Source organism: Trachemys scripta, chromosome 3, assembly GCF_013100865.1.
Source record: "Trachemys scripta elegans isolate TJP31775 chromosome 3, CAS_Tse_1.0, whole genome shotgun sequence".
Lineage (NCBI taxonomy): Eukaryota > Metazoa > Chordata > Testudines > Emydidae > Trachemys > Trachemys scripta.
Genome location: NC_048300.1, coordinates 16,586,441 through 16,607,405, shown reverse-complemented (window position 1 = coordinate 16,607,405; position 20,965 = coordinate 16,586,441). Strand labels below are relative to the sequence as shown.

At 42.8% G+C, this 20,965-nt stretch overlaps 1 protein-coding gene across 1 annotated transcript in view; it reads left to right on the top strand.

Moving 5' to 3' along the window:
* Positions 1–5,171: 5,171 nt before the first annotated feature.
* The window catches only part of PELI1 (pellino E3 ubiquitin protein ligase 1), a 63,174-nt gene continuing 47,380 nt past the window's right edge, over positions 5,172–20,965 (top strand). Inside the window, exon 1 of the mRNA XM_034764202.1 lies at positions 5,172–5,468. The gene's annotated coding sequence lies outside the window, so the exon portion shown is untranslated. The remainder of the gene's footprint in view (positions 5,469–20,965) is intronic.

The window sequence follows — 20,965 nt, the reverse complement described above, 5'->3', positions numbered from 1 at the left end:
TACCACAGAGAGAAGCACATAGCCCAATGTAAAGAACAGGGGAAGTTGTCTACTTAATATTTTGCCACTCTCCACTTTTTCCTGTCCTGGTGGCAGCACTTAATACAACAATCTCCCCCCCCCACCACCACCCTCCCAGCCTCACTGCAAGCATCAGATCTGATGTCACACGGGCACACACACACACGTTAATTTAGTTAGTCACATACATTTTGTTCTTCCTCAGTTGCCCATGTGTCTCTCCCTGACAAAACAGAGAGGCATGTTCACTGTAGAGTTAATGGGAGTTTTGTCACAGACTTCACTGGGAACTGGAAACTGGGAACTGGTCCCATAAAAACCGGAAGTGAGCCCTATGGAAGATATGGAAGTATATCATCTCCAGGTCTCCCAGCCTCTCTTTCAAAAATCCAACACAAAGTAAATTCAAGATCGCAATTATTAGGACTGTGTCTACATTAGTTTATGTCCTGAAATATGATCCACAAATGCTAACTCCGGTGGTAGCAAAATAGGAGTACTAGTACAGAGAAGACACCAGCGGTCATAGGTGTTTTCAATACCATGGGATCAGTCCTTCAAGGTGCTGAGTAAACTGGCTCAATCCAGCCAAGCACGTAAGCATATGCTTAACTTTAAAGGGACTAATCAAGTGCATAAAATTAAGCATGTGCTTAAGTACCTTGTTGGATCAGAGCCAGACTGCTCAAACCAAGGGGTCCCACTGACTTATATGGGCGTGGGTCCAATGTCATCTAATCCCCCTGATCAGTTCTACACAACATGGTGGTAAAAATATATGTGGCCACCATCACCATGTCAATACCAGCCCTCTCCTGCTGCTACATCAGTGCTAGCAAAGATGGGACATTTTTTAGGAAAAAGCCCACCATAGACAAGGCCCCTAATAAAAGGCACATCTGTATATTTTTTCCCATATACAGTACCAAATGCACAGTTAGTTTCACTGTGTAATTTCACATTTATTAAATCATAATAATTTAGTATACAATATATTACATATAATATACTATAATAATTATTAATTGTGGTAGCACTAGGAACCCCAGTCATGGACCAGAACCCATTTGTGCTATAACACAGTGTGGTAAACATGTAGTTGGGTGATAAATAGATGCGGTATATTGTTTCATTCCCCCTCTCCCCCGTCAATTATTCCATCAGGAGTTTCCTTCAGACAAAATAAAACATGTTATTTGAAATTAATTATAAAACAAAATGTTCCAAGGAATTTAATTTTTTTTTAATTCAGATTTTGGTAGTGGTTTTCTACATATGAAAAAAATCTGGTTCATTGACATTTATTTGTGTATATTTAAATATATACAAGAAAGAGAAAATCAGATCAGAGGCCACATTCAGGTCATGATTTTCCGTAAGCTGGGGGAAAAAATAGAACAAAGTAAACGGATGTGTTCTTTTTTCCACCACCACAAGGGTACTTCAGGTGAAATAGTACTCTAGTCATTCAGAGTATGTATTTTGCCCAGACCAAGTGATCTATGAAAACGGATATAATAATCATCAGCAATAATGCTAGAGTAGTGCTGTGATATACAAAGGCAGAGATCTTTAACCTCTCTCTCTCTCTCTGTATTTTCTGTATGTATGTCTCTACATATATACACACACACACATATACACAGACACATTTGGGCAGGATTTGGCAGCCTGCCATGGTTATGATATCCACCATTATTCATTTCACTCATGAAAAGAAGTAAGATTGGGAAAATACAAAACTATAAGTCTCAGTTCATTGTGTCTTAACATGAAATGAGTTAAGCTTTCCGTTTTTCATGGTACACCTTTACCCTGATATAACGTGACCCGATATAACACGAATTCGAATATAACGCGGTAAAGCAGTGCTCCGGGGGAAGGGGGGCGCGGGGCTGCGCACTCAGGCGGATCAAAGCAAGTTCGATATAACGCAGTTTCACCTATAACATGGTAAGATTTTTTGGCTCCCGAGGACAGCGTTATATTGGGGTAGAGGGGTAGTTGCTCTGTTCAGTGTGTAGATTTGATTCACAAAATGAACTCTCAACTCTACTACATAATATCATTTAGGAAAAGGTGAGGAAAGTATCTATATTTAGGTGGTCATAAGGAAACACTCCATAATTGTCTATGCAAGGCTCTAGTGAACATTTTAATGTAGAATCCATGCAATTTTGTACACAGTAACATCAATGAAAGAGGAAACAAAAGCTCTGCCATGTAAATAGCCCACAGAAATCAGAACCTCCCCCACTAACCTAACCAATCCATACAACAAAGTAGGGTGTAGCATCTGAAATCTAAAGATTTTCACCTACTTTATCATTCTGGGTCTGTCAGCCACCCTCACACTCCCCAACCCTCCCCCTGACTTCAAATATATCTGCCATATAATCCAAGTTCCTCCTCTGCATCTGTAGCAACATGCTAGAATCCTCCCTCGTCCTCCCATCTTTGGGATGAGAGTAAACCAGAGGTCTTAACTGTTTATGGTAATTAAAGATCCTAAGGCACTTTTTACACGAAAGAGAGGTGTTAACCTCAACCAAATTGCAGCTTGGGTAAGGATAGTCTTCCTATCTACATTTCCCCCTGTAGTTTCAAATGGATAAAATATCCTTCACTTCTGTTCCAAACTGCTGTGTAGTGTAACGCTGTGCTTTGGCACAGTTGACATATTTCGTCTGGGAGATAGTTATATTTAATTGGTGAAAGAAGTGATTCCTATATATGGCGTGTACCAGTTCAGTTCAGTTTGCTCTGGGATGAAAAATGCTATCAAATAGGGGTTAAAGTATAAGGGAATGGGAAAAAAATGCTTCCGCACTCACTGTGTGTTTGTACAGCATCTAGTACAATGAGGTCTCAACTGGGCACTCTGGGTGCTACTGTAATATATGTAATTATTAATAATTGATATTAATACATCAGTAGTTGGTACGTACATATTTGTGAGTGTGTATCATCATCACCACTACAATGATCAGTTACTTGTCATATCATACCACCATCTCAGGTGTATCTCATGGGAATTCTCATACATCATTGAATAATCATTTAATAATTTCACTGTCTCTGTTTAAATATGTATGTCTCTGAAGCTGTTGTTGATGAATCACAGCTGGTGCCTTTTGGATCTGAGTCAATTCTTTTCCTGCCTTCTATTTCCAATATATCTTTCATGGCTTCATTGTAGGGTGCCTAACTCATGTAATGCTGAAGGGTCTATTAGTAGCACTCCAGGATCCGAAGAATCATGCCTAATTTTTTTTATATACATATGCATCCATTTAAACCAATTACAGCTACACACAATCATTATATTTACTTGTATCTTCCTTGATGGAAAAAGGGAAAAGTTAGTTGTTTATGTTCGCCAGGAATAAAAATCTGGAGTTGATCAGCTTTTTATTTTCCCTCTACAACTATAGGGAGATGAGAGTCGTGGTGGGATGTATTTTAAGACTTCATAGACCACACAGGGCCCTTGGGATGCACATTGTGTCTCTGATTAACTGGATGGGGGGAGGAACTTATAAAATCTAATCATAATATTTTGCACTTATATAGGGCCTTTTGTCTGAGATCTCCAAGCTCAAACATTTACTAAGCCTCATGACCTCACTGGCAGGCAGGTAAGTTGTTTTCCCCAGCTGTGGGTGAATTGTGGCACAGATAAATTAAATGACCTGCTGCTGTTCTGGACGGTTTTCTCTGGAATTGTCCTCATTTCAGCAAAGCAACCCAGGGCTCAACAGAGTCCTAAAATTACTTTTGAGCATCATCACCATCACATGATTAAGTTTGTATCATAGCGTAGCATTTGCCTCAGATGTGACTAGGTTGTTTTACATCCAATCCTTGTGGCTCAGCAGTTGGATTTGTGGCTCTGCCATGGACTTGTTGTATGACTTTGGACAAGTCAGTTTCTCTGTCCCTGTTTCCCACTCTGTAAAATGGGCATTGGAGCAATAATACCTACACCCAGGGCTAAGGTGACCGCCTTCCTTTCAAGGAAATGAATTACAATTGCCCGAAAATATGAACCCACCCCTCTCTGAGGCCAACCCTCACCCCTGAATTATTTACTTATTTTAAATATGATTATTAAGTCAATTGTGATTTTTTTTTAGGCTTGTCTTTTTAGGCGATTTTCGAGCGCTTGAGTTTGGCAATGCTGCTCCAGTCAGGCATCCCCAATTGGCAGTTGCTTCACAGTGCATTGCTCTGAGACTCCCGTGGGCAGATGCGCTCAGCTAGCGTGGCATCAGGCTTCCCAACCCATTGCCCTGGCTTCCCGGGGCAGATTCAGGTTGGATACAAACAAGAGGAAGTCTCCTTTTTCACCCAGTGCACAACTAACCGATGGAACATATTTCCATGGGATGTTCAGAAGTGGATTAGGGATTTGTGGGGCCCTGGGTCAGAGCATGTGGGAGGACCCCTCCCCATCCCTTCTGCCTGCAATCCCCCCCAGCCCACCTGTTGGGGAAATAGGGTCGAAACGCAGGGGCTTTCCCCGCCCCATCCCCTCACCCGGCGCTCCAGTTGGGGCATGGGGTTGGAGTGCAGGAGTGCTGGGCAGGCGGAGCTGGTCACGGGGACACCCATTTTTCCAGGGGGCCCCCAATTGGCCAGAGCCCCTGGGCATGGGCCCCGTTGGCCCAGTGGCTAATCCGCCACTGGTTGTCATGGTCAAAAAGTATAACTGGGTTCCAAAAAGAATGAGATAAGTTCACAGAGGATAGGTCCACCAAGAGCTGTTATGGTGTGGGACACAGCCCCGTGCAGGGGGGCGGGAGGGGGGCGACCCTCAGCCTCTGACTGCTGGCAGTGGGGAGTGGAAGCCGGGATGGATCACTCCATAGTTGCCCTGTTCTGTAGGCTTTCCTGAAGCTCTGGCACTGGCCAGCATGGGAGCCAGGCTTCTGGGTTAGCTGCCCCATGCCTGCCCCACAGTCCGGCAGCTCCCGCACCCGCCGCCCAAAGGGCTGGGAACCTCCTCTGGCAAAATCAACCCCGCTGTGAGGGCAGAGACTAACCACCCAGCGCCGGGGGGGGAAAGAACTACAACCCCCATGATTCCCCGCGCGATGGCGCGGAGTGATGAGGTCACCGCGCCCCCGCCCACCCTGTGGGGTGTTAGAGCCACCGCTACCGCCACCGCCGACCCAGAGCGCTGGAAGCTCGTTGGCGGTTGGTAGCTCGCGCTCGCGTCCGCCTCGATCCCGGCCACAAAGGGAGCTCCCCGAGCCGTGCCGCAGCTCTGCCGGCTGAGCGGGAGGCGCTCTGGGCTCCGCGCGCCAGCCCGGAACTTCTCCCCCCTTCCCCCTTGCGGGGGGTCTGGACCCATAGCGGCGGGGGCGCGCCTCCGGCCCCGGGGCTCTCCGTCGGGCTTCGAGCCGCACGGAATCGCCACGGTGGGCGCCGCTGGTGTGGGCCGGGTGAGTGTCGGGACTCTCGGCCGGGACGTGTTAGCCTGGAGGCGGGGGGGGCGGGTCGGACATCCCCTCTGGTGCACCCAGCTGTCCCGGGCTGCGTCCCCCACTTCTTGGCACGGTGCGTGGGTCTGTGCCGACACCTCCCTCTCTGGGTAGTGCTGTTCGTGCCGGTCCTCCCTGGGGGGATTCCCCAGGCTCCCGAGTGGGGCCGCCCCCACTCCTAGCCCCCAGCCTCCCCGGGGGTGCTGCTGAGCACGGTGCTTTGTCACGGAGTGGCCGCTGAGAAAGCGCCTCTGGCTTTGTTTCATTCCTTGAAAACTTCATTTAGTTCTTGTCCCCAAAACAAGATGCGTCTCCTGAGCTCTGACTTCATTTCCTTTTTGCGCAAATCCCGGTTTGAACCCGGTTAGTGGAGCGGCATGGGAGCAGACGGGCAAAAACCAAACAAAGGGGGATTTTGTGTGCGTGTGTTCAGCTGTACGTCGTTATTTTCCTGTATGACAACATATTTTGCTACTGTTTACTTGGGCAGAATCCCCATCACCGATAAGAGAGTTGATTTTTTTTATTCTGTTCTTTCTATTTTTAAGCTTCCTTAGAATTACAATGTACAGACCTATTTTTCTGTGCCCTTCTCCTGTATTTTATGGCTCGTTTACAAAGGATCTGTGATCCAGCACAGCTTTAGTTTGCCAGAAGAAACAAAATTGTGCAACCTACATCCCCACACTCTTTACTGGGGTAAGCAGTGTATTTGCAGAGGTAAAATAACTGGGAGACACTATTATTAAAAAAGGAGATGAATTTAAAAGGCAAAGAGGAAGAACAGCTATATTTTTAGATGCGATTCCTTCCCATCCCCCCACCCCAAAAATCTCTTTCCACAGGAAGAGTGGCCAATACTCTTATACTGATAACTTTCAGCTTTCTTTTAAGTAAATGTGACCCAAAATGTGCAGTTATCTTGATCTCTGCTACACATAGTCCCTTGCATATATACATGCCCACTGTAGTTTAACAGTAGTACTTTGTTTTTTCATATTACCTTCAAAGGCCTTGCGTTTGTTTTTGTTGTATTGATTGGACTGACCGTTTAAAATCTACCACTCTGTAATATTTTATAATTGTCGTTGGTAATAGACTGAACTGGAAAGGTTGCTCCTGAACATGCTCAGCAAAATGATGATTTCTCTCTTCCCCCCCCCCCATCTTGAATTTGCAAGGTGGGGGGCGGGGAGAAGGTTGAATTTCTTTTTTTTGTGTGTGTGAACATAAAATGTTGCAAAATAGGAAAGCTGTAATGTCCTGTTACGATGATTGGATTTAGCACTTTGTACGCAGTAAATGTGTTTTGCGTAACCTACACTGAAGGTTTCCTATGCAAGTTTCCTGAATTATTTATTTTGAGGAGTAGAACATGGTTCATGTTAAGAATTTAAAAAAAAAATTAATTTTATTTGTAAATGTGACTAGTGATTGTGGTTGTCTCCATTTTTGGGTGCCAAACATAAGATGTCTTTTTAAAAGGCCCGATTTTCAAAAATTGCCGAGTACTCAGTCTGAAAATCAAGCCCCTTTGAGGCTCTTAATTTGGACATCTAAAATCGCTAGTTACTCTTGACCAAAGCATATAATATGGTTATTAATGAATTTTAATAATCTAGAATTAGCTAGCAAAGAGACTTAGTTTTTATGCGCCAGTTTTTAAACTAATTTTATTTTAGAGGACATAGAATATTGTTACTGTTTTGGGGAAGTGCTTAATTTGGGGGCGTTAGATATAACTTGATTTGATATCTTCCTCATGCAGCTAAAGTATTCGGGTCTAGGAGGTGCAGCAAGTCAATGGTCTAGGAATTATTTCAGGGAAGTTCTGTCGCCTGTGTTATACAGGGGGTTAAATTAGATGATCACAATGGTCCCCTCTGGCTTTGGAATCTATGAATTGCACTAGCATTTTACCTCTGAGATCAGAGTTCAAAAATAATTACTGAGGTTCCAAATGAAAATGAGTTTGTTTAGTCTTCTCATAATCCTGATTTCAGTATATTAGGAAACCATTGTACAGTTTAGCATCAGTGTTATTTGCTTCTCCTGTCAAGAAGCCCCAAACTGAAAACTGGACTGTTTAATGTCAGGGTTGAGGTACAGTGGTAGAGCTGTGTAGGACAACTGAGCACAGCATCTGCCTCAGGCCAACAGTATTTGTACCTCCCTTTTGTGAGCAGTAAATCTAGTCCTAATATTTTTTCTATGAAAGAAGAAAAAAGCCTTGTTTAAAAAGAATTGTGGAATACAACAAGTAAGCTAGTTTGAAAATTAAGGCCATGTCTAAACTACAAAATTATGTCGACTTAACTTACATTGGTTACTAAATCACTTGTGTGGGGGGCCTGTTGTTTTGGTGGTGCGTGTCCGCACCAGGAGCACTCGTATCGATTGTATTGTTGGTGTGGGGCATTGTGGGACAGCTCCTGAAAGCCAATAACAGTTGATGTAATCAACGCAGTGTCAGCATAGACACTGCATCGATCTAATTATATCGAGCGTGACCATACGCCGCTCAGGGAGGTAGTGTTACTGAATTGGCATAGAGAGCTGCTTACGTTGGCGGGAGCCAAATTTAAGGGAAGACACTTCCACAGCTAGATTGACACAAGGCAGCGTACATTGACCTAACCCGGTAGCGTAGACTAGCCCTAAAGCTGTTTGCAGATACTGAACTCTTTATTGATTGAAAAATGGGATGGAGAGTTGACATTGATTTCTCTAGTTAGGGGCAGTGTCAAAAATCAAACTCCAAACATTCATTTCGGAGTGCAGTAAAGTAGTATACAGCAGTTGCTTCAAGGTTTAAGCCTTTTGCAGCACATCAGCTATTCTGAAGTACTGTGCTGTTTGTACAAAGAGGCTACTCTAGGACTGCGTACCTTATTGCTTAGATCACAAAAGTTCTGACTGTAGATGGTATTAGCAGAGAGAGCCCAGGGTGTTTGTTTCCAAACTTTCATTCCTTAATCTCTAGATTCACAACTGCACTGACAAACTGTCTAAGGAAATGACAGTGAAGAGCTGGTGTAGGAACTAGGTCAAGCACTGGTAAATACTGCTGAGCCAGTTTCAGTGGAACAAAGTGAGCATGTTTCCATCTGATCTAGTTTGTTTCATTTCAGTTTACTTGTCACAGGATACGTGTATATATTGCACATTGCAACCAGAGGCCATTAGTTTCACTAAAATTGGTGTTGCATCCTTGATTTGGTACTTGCAGTGTATCTGGGTAGACGGAGTTAATGGTGAGGGAGGGAAGAGTTTTTTGCATTTGTCTTAAGGGCCTAATCCTAGGAGATTCCAAGCACCCACAACTCCCATCAAAGTCAGTGCATCATGCAGACTTGGACCATATGTTCCTTCCTTTTCTTCTCCTCTGTGCTGCCACTACCCTTCTCCTTGATGTTACTAGATTCTGAGGTAGTTGTGGGGAGGAGGGATAGGGATAGGGACAGGGAATTGGCAAATACACACACCACTCTCATGTTTTCACCCCACCACAAAACAAAATTTATTAGTATCCTAGATTTCTCTAACATTCTTCCAATAGACCTGACATAACTCATCAGCATGAACTACTTGAAAACAGTGTTTCTAGTTTGACATACAACTAGTAGTGATGCCTTCAGAAATCATGTCGTCTTGTGTTTTTAGTCTATCTTTGTGTTTTTTGTTTTTTACTGGAAATTCCTGACGAAACTAAAACTTTTTTATAACAGGCCCAAAATAACATTAAAAAACTTCAAATGTAATTATGAAGGAACTGAATTTTGCCCTTTTGCTTTTTTCACTTTAAATGCAGTAAGAATCCTGTGTTTCCAACATAGAAAAAATGATTGTCTTGAATGAACCCCTGGCAGATTCAGAAAAGAACATATTAAATATAATTTGAAAATAATTAAATGTATAGTAAATCACTTTCAAAACCTCTGTATGCTGTGATGGATCCCATTGGTAGAGAGACATATGCCCCCTGCATTCTAACCATCTTCCCTTCTGCTTCACCTGTCTCAAATCTGAATATGATTGGCCTGTGAGGAAGAGAGTATTTAGGAGTCACTGTCTTGCTGGCTTTATAAAGTCCTACCAAACCTTTGATAGAACTGTTGTGGGGAAAAATAGTAATCTCCTTTACAACCCAGCATTTTTCTGTATGACCTCCAATAGTGCACAGCCAAATCAGGCCCTTGCTCTCAGTGGGAATGGTGCACCCGAGCCTCACAAAGTGTAGTGATGTGATATCCTTTCCAAGGCCCAGTTTACACTACACACACACACACACACCTGTGATCTCTGATCCTATGCCAATATCTAGCACGTGGCCAGCTATCTGAGGTGAACCACAAGCACTCCCCCTCTGCTCTCTAGTGGAGCAGGGAGCAGCAGATTTCAGCTATGCATCCCACAGAGGCCAATGAGACTTTTGGTATGCCCCTCTGCATACTGGCAGTTCAGCAATATCAGCCAAGTTATGTTTTGTCCAAGTACTAATATTTAGGCCTGTAATTCATTAATCACATAAGCCTCCATTTTATCAAAGAGGGGATTAAGAGGTGACTTGATCATGGTCTGTTAGTACTGACATTTCTGATAGTAGAGAGCTATTTAACCTAGCAAACAAAGGCATAACAAAATCCGGTGTCTGAAGCTAGATAAATTCACGCTAGAATTGAGGAGCAAATTCTTAATAGTGAAGGTAATGAACTATTGGGACAGTTTACCTAGGGAAGTCTTTTAAATCAAGATTGAGTGTCATTCTAAAATGATATTCTCTAGTTCAACCACAGGGTGGTATGGCTTTGATATAGGAATTGCTGGGTGAAATTCTATGGCCGGTGTTATTTAGGAGGTCAGACCAGATGATCATAATGATCCCCTCTGGCCTTAAAATCTATAATAATCCTTCCTAATCAAACTTGTCCCTTTAAGCAGTTCACCATAAATGATTATAGTCTCCCTTGCACACTAATTCTTCCACTTGGACATATTTAGCCATTAGTCTTTCAAGTATACTTTTGCAATTATGTATCACTTTGTTCGTCTTCAGAATGCTTTACAAACATTAAAAATCCCCCTCTTTCCCTTGAGCTAGGATAGCATCCCCATTTTACACATGAGGAAGGGGCATGGAAACTGAGGCACAAAGAATAGGGCCTGGTATTGCATCCATTAAAATCAGTCTGTGCTTCCCCATTAATGTGTGTGTGTGTGGGGGGGGGAACAGGTATCGGCCTTAAGTGCTTTACCTCAGGCCATTCATTAAATTGGTGCCAGAACCACTATTAGAATTTAAGGAACCAGAAACTCCAGATCTTGTGTTTACATCACACCACTCATAGACTTTCAGGTCAGAAGGGACCATTATGATCATCTTGTCTGACCCCCTGCATGATGCAGGCCACAAAAGCTGACCCAACCCCTTTCCCTTGACTCTGCTGTTGAAGTCCCCAAATTCTGTGATTTTAAGACTTCAAGTCGCAGAAAATCCTCCAGCTAGCGACCCCTGCCCCATGCTGCGGAGGAAGGCGAAAAACCTCCAGGGCCTCTGTCAATCTACCCTGGAGGAAAATTCCTTCCCGACCCCAAATATGGCGATCAGTAGAACCCCGAGCATGTAGGCAAGATTCTCCAGCCAGACCCTCATTGGCCATTGATACTATTTACCAGCGATGGCACGCTGTTGATTTGACTAAAATCACGTTATCCCATTAAACCATTCCCTCCATAAACTTATCTAGCTTAATCTTAAAACCAGACAGGTCCTTCGCCCCCACTGTTTCCCTCGGAAGGCTGTTCAAATATTTCACCCCTCTGACGGTTAGAAACCTTCGTCTAATTTCAAGCCTAAACTTCCCCAGGGCCAGTTGATATCCATTCGTTCTCGTGTCCACGTTAGTACTGAGCTGAAATAATTCCTCTCCCTCCCTGGTATTTATCCCTCTGATATATTTAAAGAGAGCAATCATATCCCCTCTCAGCCTTCTTTTGGTAAAGGTAAACAAACCGAGCTCCTCGAGTCTCCTTTCATACAACAGGTTTTCCATTCCTCTGATCATCCTAGTGGCCCTTCTCTGAACCCGTTCCAGTTTGAGTTCATCCTTTTTAAACATGGGAGACCAGAACTGCACGCAGTACTCCAAATGAGGTCTCACCAGTGTCTTGTACAATGGAAGCATCACCTCCTTATCCCTATTAGATATACTTCGCCTAATGCATCCTAAGACCGCATTGGCTTCCTAAGACCGCATTGAAGGCTGAAAATTTGCACCATTTGTGACTGTTTTCTCCACCCTGAATCATTGATCGCTTTGTTTCTTGGTCATCAGTAGGGCCCTACCAAATTTATGATCCATTTTGGTCAATTTCATGGTCATAGGATTTTAAAAAGTCATGATTCTAGCTATTTAAATCTGAAATTTCACGGTGTCATAACTGTAGGGGTCCTGACCCAAAACGGGGTTCTGGGGTTCACAAAGTTACTTTGGGGGGGGGTCACGGTATTGCCACCCTTGCTTCTGCGCTGTTGGAGGTGGCAGCACTGACTTCATAATTGGGCAGCCAGAAAGTGGTGTCTGCTGAAGGCAGACCTGTCACCAGCAGCTGCGCAGAAGTAAGGATGGCATAGTATGGTATTGCCACCCTTACTTCTCCGCTGCTGCAGGCATGATGCTGCCTTCAGAGCTGGGTGCCTGGCCAGCAGCTGCTGCTCTCCGACCACCCAACTCTTAAGGCAGCGCAGAAGTAAGGGTGGCAATACGGCAATGCCCCTACAAAAGCTTTGTGACCCCCCCCCCCGCCCTCCCATAACCTCCCTTTGGGTCCAGACCCCCAGTTTGAGAGAGACTGATCTCCCCATGAAATCTGGTCTTCTCTGTACACCCTATTCTACACAGATTTCATGGTCCGTGACATGTTTTTCATGGCTGTGAATTTGGTAGTGCCCTAGTCATCAGCAGTATTAAACAACTTAAATGGTGGGTTTATAGCCAATATAGTTGTAAACTTGTCTGAGTACTTCACTTAGATCCTCTGCATTTAAAAAAAAAAAAAAAATCATTAAATCCTAAAAGAAGTGGCCTCTAAGGAACTCCCAAGAAGGGTCGTAGGCTTTATTTCTGTTAGTGCACTTTCAGATTCTCTTTGCACATTGATCGCTACTCTGTTGTATCAGTAATGCTACCTTAATACACTCTTTCCATTTTTCAAATGTTTTTACATTTCACTATGCCATTTATGCAAGGATGTGGATTGCTTTAACAGTGTTTTAACACAAGGTTCAACTGGGAAAATATGACAACAGAACTGTCACTTCATGTAGCTAAACCAAATGTCTGGTATGTGGTTAGGAATCTTTTTAAAATGCATCACACATGTGGCTTACTATAGAGTAATTCACTTCCTTTCAAAGAACTTGTAGCTTGTTTTCCTTCTATTATGCACCTCTTGGGATAAGCTGCTAATTCTAAAAATATGTCAGTTCTGCTGTTTCCCATCATCCACTGTAATTTTTTTTTCTTCTCCTTCATTTGGCAATAGTTTGCTTTTTCCCTGAACTGCTTTAAATACTCTAAGGAATACTTAAACATGGTAGAAAATAAAATGCAGCTAGTAATTCAAGTTGTTGTGATTGGATCATTGGTATATTTCATTGGATAATCAAAGGTAACTTTAAACGTGCATTGCTAAATGTGGGAGTGTACAGTATGTTTAGTGCAATAGACATTCTTAAGTGAGGTATATTTTTTGTTTCATTTTTTAAATGGAGTACGCAATACCTTTTTTTGGAAGTCTGGGGCTTGATACTTGTTTCTGAGTTGGGGGAGAGATTGTTTTCCAAAACCTCGTGAGATTTATTTATTTTTTTTTAAAAAAATCTGTAGCATTTGTTGTCGTATGGAAGAAAAGCCTTGCATTTCCAGGTTTGAAACCAGAATCCAATATCCAGTGAGCCATTGGTCCTGCGTTAGTGGTTACTGAGTTAACCATCATTGTAATTCAACTGCAGTTTTAGAAAGGCAAACACCACAAAAATACATACAGCTTTCACAAATCCGTGTGATTGCATGGGCCAAACTTGTTGGTTGCATATTGACTTAGAAGGTAGTCTTCCTATCTCAGAAAATGAATATAGTCTGGCATTCTTTCTTCTGTAATTTATTGAGTGGTAGATAACCTGGCCTCAAACTTAGACTACAGCCTCGTGCACCTACACCATTTTCTGCCATGAGTGATGTGTAATTAAAGGAGTTTTGTGTTTGGATGAAGGGTGGGTTAAGAGGGAATATTAGAGTTTTCACCAGAGGTTGAGATTAGAGTACATGTACTCATGTTTGCTGTGCCACCTTGAATAAATGTGCCTGTAAAGTGACATTTAATGTGCTTTTGCCCCCTTTATTGCTTCATAAGAGTATAAAGAAAACCTCACACACCAAGGCCTTCTTTTGCCAGAGAAGTTATTTTCAACTTGCTTTTTACCTGAGAAATAACAGGTATTATCTACTCAATTTTTTTGAGAGGATTTGATTATTGGAGAACTAGTGAGATTGTTACATCACTAGTGATGGAAAACCAAGCAATTGAGACAGGAAGGGATAGTAGCCAAACCAGTTAAAATCATTTTAATACCTATAAATAAAACTTCTGAAATACATCTGGGAGGAAATACATTTGTTAAAGTTTCACCCCGGCTCCTTCAATTAAGGGCTAGCAGATATTCTCTGGTCCTCCAAGGAGATCCCCAGCAAAAACAGTGCAGACAATTTAACGTTCTCCATATATTTCTAAGATAAGATCTTTCAGGCCTTTTTTTAAGTCGGTATGAAATATCACTGACAATTCTTATGTTACCTGTCCTTCCAGCATGGATCATAAAGGAAATCAAAATTCTTGAGCTGCCATAAAATGGGCTTGCAGAAGGAATGAATTTGCTTACCTGAACTATGTAGATAGGAGCCTCGTCCTTTTTCCTACCTCCATCCATCCCTTCCTTTCTGAATAATAATTTCGGCAATCATGCGATTAGAATGCTCACACTTATTGGATAATGACAGTGTTTTAAGCCCAGTGTCATGTTTCTGCACATGCTAGTATAAGTAAGCACATTGCCATATGTAATTGTTCTTTTTTTATATTCTGGAGCTGGTAGAACAAGTTACATAAGGTGTTAGAATCTACATTAAAATCCTAGACAAACAACTGATCACTTATTTCTTTCCCTAGTTCTGCCCACAGCTTTCTGAGTAGCAGATGTGAAACGGAGTAGATTCTTGTAAACATCACACTGTTGCTGGGGAAAACTATAGGGACCCCCATGAAGACAATCTAGTCAGCTTCAGTAAATGTGTTTTAAAAGTAGCTTTACCTGCTGCACCTGTTTCCGAGTCCTGCTGCCGATATTTGAAGTTTCGTAATTGTATTTTTCCTATTTATAATATTTCCTCACTGCTCTGAAAGACCCACACATTCAGCAGGGGAAACCCCTGACTATACAGGGGAAATTGTCTCTAAAAATAGAGCAATAATATCTTTCTCTGATCTTTCAGTTACTGAAATCTTAAATCAGCTCTCCTCTCCAAAACTCAAGTTGGCAGTGTCTCTATGAACAGCAGCAGAAATAGGTATTTGATCCAAGATGGTGAAGGGAGAGTTAACCCTTGCCTTTTCTTACAGCCAGGAGAGGCTGGGAAGAAGAGTAGAGGTGCATGTGTGGTAGGGAGAAGCAAAGAGCTCATATTTTCCAACAGGCCATGTGAACACTAACATTCTGTGGCCTTAAAGGGCCAGGTTGTGTCGGGGTTTGCAAGGAGAGGGGATGGTTCAAAAAGCATCCTGTCTTGCATCTCTCCCACACTGGCCAGGTACAATCACAGGCCCTGGTCTAAGCTAAAAAGTTAGGTTGACCCAGCTACATTGCTAAAGGATGTGAAATCCACACCCCGAATGATGTAGTTAAGCCAACGTAGCCCCCCCCAATGTAGATAGTATTAGGTCGATGGAAGGATTCTTACATCAACCTAGCTACCACTTGTCGAGGAGGTAAGTTACCTATGACCATAGGAGAACCTCTCCTGTCGGCTTGGGGTGTGTGCACTGAAATGCTACAGTGGTGCTGCTGCAGCAGTCTCCTGTAGTGTTTCAAGTGTAGAGAAGCCCAGGGTCTACTCACTTCTAGCACCTCCTGGGCAGCAAGATACCCCAAAAGGAGATGTGGCCATGATATTTTCTTGCACTAGCCTCTTATGTTGGCCATGGAGAGAGTGTGGACGGGCTCCACCCTGACTCCCTGGGAGCAGATGGATTGTTCGCTCCATTCCTGTGTAAGCCACATTGAGCCCTATATATTTTTATCTCCATCTTACAGATGTGAAAACTGCGGTGCAGAGTGACTAGGTGGCCTTGCTGTGTGATGACTTAAGATTTGTCTACATTTAGAACTGTTAATGCTTCGGAGTAGATACTACCTACGCCAGTGGGAGAATTCTTCCATCGGTGTAGGTAACCCACCTTTCCGAGAGGCAGTAGCTAGGTCGACAACAGAACACTGCTCTACAGCCAAAATGCTTCTGAAATAAATGTAGTCAAACTTTACTAATTCTGGGTCACTGAGAACGAAAATGATGCTTAAAATTGCTGATTGGCTCCAGTTTTCAAGATATGCTATTGGGTCAGTATATACGACCCTTGACTTGGGAATGGCAGAGGATAAGTGAGTTATAAAGGGAAGGGAATCTCAATTTAAACCAGAAATGACTAAAATACATCTTTGACTGGATCTATGAATAAATCTATGACTGGGTTTGGACAGTACTTGCTTTTTAGGCAAAACAATGAATGATGCAATCTGAAGCTGGTATTGCATCATACATGATATGAATTTCATCATGTTATTCCTAGAAGTCATGGATGATACAATCATAACGAAGCTTGCATCACTCTGTGGAACAAAAATTGCCCTATAGCAGCTCTAGAAATCATACAGTGTCATGCTCTCTTATTTGTCAGTGTTTGATTTTGCAAAGGGACACATTTCTGTTTAGCCAAAGTGAGCAGAGATGCCTGGTACTTGTGTGAACAGTGCAGATAACTTCTGCTATGTTTGTGGTGAAGTGACTTTTGCATCACAAAAGCGCAGTATAACCACTCCGGTTAAGAAAGCCTATCACCTTTATTTTGGCTGCAAAATTGGAGATCAGGACAAGAGGTGGGCCCCACACATATGCGCAAACACTTGTGCAACAAATCTTCGCTAGTGGTTGAACAGGAAAAGGAAATCTATGCCTTTTGCAGTGCCAATGATTTGGAGAGAGCCAACAGATCATACCAGCAATTGTTACTTCTGCATGGTGCCTCCAGTTGGGAAAGGTGTGTCAAGGAAGAAAAAATGGACTGTGCATTATCCAAACATTCCATCAGCTATATGCCCAGTACCCCACGGAGAAGGACTGCCGGTTCCTGATGCACCAGAATCATTCTCACTTGAGTCAGACGAGGAAGAGGATGAAACTTCTGGTCCTGAACCATCAATGTCACAGGACCCACTCCAGACTCCAGCAGTGGAATCTCCTGGCAGGTGATGTTAGGGTTTCCATGTTCCGTGACCGTCAAAAGGATCTTGTCCCATTCTTCTTCATGGAAAGTGATCTTGTAGCCTGCAACAACATCGATGGTGTGATGGCAGCCCTCAACATCGTTCACGATCCAGATGAGTGGGGACTGTTCATTGATTCATCGAAGACGAGTCTTAAAGCTGTTTTACTGCATAATGGCAATGTTTTGCCATCAATTCCAGTTGGTCATGCAGTCCATATGAAGGAAACCTGTGACAACATGAAACAACTTTTGAGGTGCATAAACTATGACCAACATCAGTGGCAGCTTTGTGGCGATTTGAAGGTTGTTGCTCTCTTGCTTGGTCTGAAGACTGGATACACAAAGTACTGCTGTTTTCTCTGCGAATGGGATAGTCGTGCAAGGGATTCCCACTACATCAAGAAAGTTTGGCCACTCCGACAGTCATTGGAGCCTGGGAGGAAAAGTGTTCAGCATCCACCACTTGTTGAATCAAGGAAGATTTTTGTTACCACCCTTACACATCAGGCTGGGTCTGATGAAGAACTTTGTCAAGGCCATTGACAAAACACAAGCAGCTTTCAAGTACCTCCGTGGAAAATTTCCAAGGTTAAGTGAAGCTAAGATAAAAGAAGGTGTCTTTGTTGGTCCTCAGATTCGTGAACTTCTTCGAGATGATGCATTTGACCATGCACTGCGTGGCAAGGAAAAGACGACATGGAAAGCAATAAATTTTCTCGGAAACAACAAGGCAGACAACTACAAGTTGTTGGTGGAAAACCTCTTCAAGGCATACAAAAGCCTTGGTTGCAACATGTCACTAAAGATACATTTTTTGCACTCTCATCTAGATGCTTTTTTTTTTTTTTTTTTTTTCCCCCACCGAACTGCAGAGCAGTGAGCGACGAGCATGGCGAGCGATTTCACCAGGACATAGCATTTCTCCATTCTTGCAATCAGGGCAAATGGAGCCCATCAATGCTTGCAGACTATTGCTGGACAGTGACAAGAGATGCTCCATTTAATGAATACAAGAGACAAGCCAAGAAGCGCCGAGTAGACACTGAATAGGACTAAACTATGTACATAATAGCTCTTCCCTTTTGTTTCATAATAAATTTTATTTATATAACCCTTTTGTTGATTTTTAAAGTGTTACATAAACAGGACAGGTGAAATATTATCATGTAAAGCAACCATAAACACATGAAAAGACCTAGGTTTACAATTTATGATTAAAACTCTGTCTACACAATATACATAGACATAAAATGTAAAAACTTAAATATCTTAGAAACAGTAGCCAATCAGTTGTTTTAATTGTCATATTTGAATTCAGCACATCAAAATACATTATAAATAGCACATTTTATCTCTGAAGCAGGCGACTTCTCAAAAATTGTAGACCAGTGTAATTCTTCCATTGCACTGTCTGTGCTGGGGATTAGGTCAGCTTTAATTATGCCACTCAGGGCTGTGTATTTTTCACAGTCCTGAGCAACACAATTAAGCCAACTTAAGGCCTATTCCACACTAGAAAATTAACCCTATTGTGCCTCAGTTTCCTTATCTTTATTAAAATAAGGCTGATGGTAACTACCTTGGGATGTTGAGGCTTAATTCACTAATGTTTGGAAGCTGCTATAGAAATGCAAATTAGTATTCAATTACTAACTAATCTTCAGAGCATCGCTCTGAGGTATGTAAACTGAGGTACAGATGCGTGAAGCATGATATATGAACTGATAAAGCACTTTTAATTGAGTCTTAGGCTGTGTCTACACTACCACTTTCAGCGCCAAAACTTTAGTCGTTCAGGGGTGTGGAAAAAACACACCCCTGAGCGACAAAAGTTTTAGCGCTGAAAAGCGCCAGTATAGATAGTGGTAGCTTTATAAAGCGCTGCTTCTTTGGGGTGGGTTTTTTTTATCGCCGGGAGAGCTCTCCTCCGGCGATGTAGCATGACTACACTGCCCATGTCACAGCGCTGGGCACAACATGGGCAGTGTAGACATAGCCTTACATTCCAACTATCTTTGTTTGCTCGGTTTTTCTTTTATATGCAGTACTAAAACAATTGGTGGAATTTGTGGAAGTGTGAACTAGAGGCAGGTCAAAGGAAAGCACTGAGCTTCTGTTGAGTATTTACCTGATATTGGGAGGAAAACTGCATTTGTAATCCATGAAGTCTAACATCTGTATATATAAACTTTGTCACTAGGGAAATGGATTATAAAATGGCAGGCGTTGATTCCCTTCCAATCGGCATGTATTCATTACAGCCTTTACTAAAACATGCCAGTTAGTTCTAATGCAGTCGTGCCCTCAGAAGGCTCACCTTGATTTAATTTTTTTTAAAGTGCATTGAATGGAAACAGAGATGCTATTTGTTCTTCAAAGCCTAAGTGCTATATTTCTAGCTCTTGGCAGACATTGTCCACAAGTACTTTATGTTCCACTGGATTTATGCCAGAAACATACTGCATGTACTGAAAGCATCAAAAACAGACCTCCTTTAATTTTAGACTCTGCAGCTAACATTGATTTTTCTTAGAATTCCTACATCCTAACTACTATCATTTTAAATTCTTTCCTTGTAAGACTTTGGGGAAGTTCTGTCAGCCCTTACTCATGTGACTTGCTCCATAGAAGTCAGTGGGACTACTCCTGTAAGTAATAGCTGCAGGACTGGGCACCAGATTACCTGCTTCTCAATTTGTAAAGTTAAATGAACACAGTGAATTATTTTGTTTAACTCCTGTCTTTCATGATGAAGCTGGATGCTGTGTGACTAAGGATAGTCCTGGAGGCACAAGCCCCTCAGCTATCCTGCATTCTGAAAATCTTGAGGGACCATTCTGATTACTTAATCTGACCTCTTTATTTTTATTTATTTATGGTAGTGCCTAGGAGAGAACCAAGAACGGGGCTCTGTGGTGGTACGTTCATGCACTGTACAAATGTATAACAAGAGCCCCTGCCCCAAAGAGCTAGCAATCTAGATAGATAGCACAAAGAGGAGAAAGGGATAGCACATACAAGTGGCGTGAACAGGGATTATGGTGGGAGGGGATTAGCTGGATGGACAGCCAAAGGTTTTTCCAATCCTGTTGTCCTTTCCTAGACAGCCAGTCAGTGCCAGAGGTGAAATGTTCTGAGTGAGAACTGCAGTCATCCTCCATGACTACTGGTCCCTGCTTCTCCCGCTGCTGCTGCCGGGTGTAGTCTCTGACCAGTTCATCCCCACAGTTTCATTCCAGAGGCCATGTGGCTGGGGGAAGTGGGGATGCCACCTGGGTCCTAGTGCCCCCAGGAGCAGGAGATCTCCCCTCCACAGTTCCAAGTCTCGTGGGGTGTGGGGAGAAGTGGCTCTAACTTGACCCCATTTTACAATGATCCCTCAGTGCAGCAATACCTACTTTCATGTACGCAGAGCTGCTGTGCACCCTCAACTCTCACTGATGGAAAATGAGGGTGCACAGCGTCTCCTATGAGCAAACCTTTAAAGAGGAGGCAGTTCAGTGGCGGCCACAGGCCTGAGGATCCTACAGGCCTTATTAACACTAGTTATTCCAATTAAAGTGTGTGGGACTGTATTGGCAGGAGTAAAGGATTGCAATATGGCCCCCAAGAGTTGTTACAGTGTACTGTATTTTAAACAATGCGGCAGTTTTATTAAGCTAACTAGAAAGAGTTCCTACTATGACAGGTTTCTTAATGTTAGTGGACAAATTCAGCTTAGACCAGTTTTCACAACTGTTAGCCTCCAAATAATTTCCGGAAATTATTTGGAGGCTATTTGTCCCCCTAAAAAAACAGAATTGCTGCTGCAAGGTTTCAGAACTGATTAGGCTGAAAATGATTGTTTGCTTCTTCCCTCT